The sequence below is a fragment of the Hypanus sabinus genome, unplaced genomic scaffold, assembly GCF_030144855.1.
Source record: "Hypanus sabinus isolate sHypSab1 unplaced genomic scaffold, sHypSab1.hap1 scaffold_43, whole genome shotgun sequence".
Taxonomy (NCBI): Eukaryota; Metazoa; Chordata; class Chondrichthyes; order Myliobatiformes; family Dasyatidae; genus Hypanus; species Hypanus sabinus.
Genome location: NW_026781307.1, coordinates 386,947 through 387,500, shown reverse-complemented (window position 1 = coordinate 387,500; position 554 = coordinate 386,947).

The window sequence follows — 554 nt, the reverse complement described above, 5'->3', positions numbered from 1 at the left end:
CAGCGATGCCCATGCCACCTTCTGTCTCGGTCTCTCTCACTTTTCTCTACCGCCCTCTTTCTCCATTCCTCACCCCCCTCCCCTCAGAGTGCGGCTGCTACGCTCCCCGGCCCTCCCCCCCCCCCCCCCACCCCGCCGAGCGGCCTTGCAGAGATCCTTTCCTCAGTCCGCCTGTTCCCCGCACCCGCGGAGTGTGGTTTTCCGACTCCGACTGTGTGTTTTCCTGTGTGTTTTCCTGTGGGGTCCGTTTCGTCTGTACCCTGTTACAGGCATTAAGTGTCCGGCTCTTTGTATGCCCTGCATCTGCTCTGCTCGCGGTGAGCTGCAGTGCGGGGGTGTGTGTGAGAGGGTCGTTCCCCTGCGTGCTCTGCAATGGAGAGTTGTTTCTCCTTACCGACGAGCCGCGTGCAACTGGCCCTCCGCCCGGAGTCACCCGAGTTTTATCCCAGCCGAATTGCGGGACAGTCCACGACGAGCAATTTGCCTGCGGCCGGTTACCCTCTTCGTACGGCGGGAGCACCCGGAGGGCACCAGCGTCGCTGCGGCGGAGGACG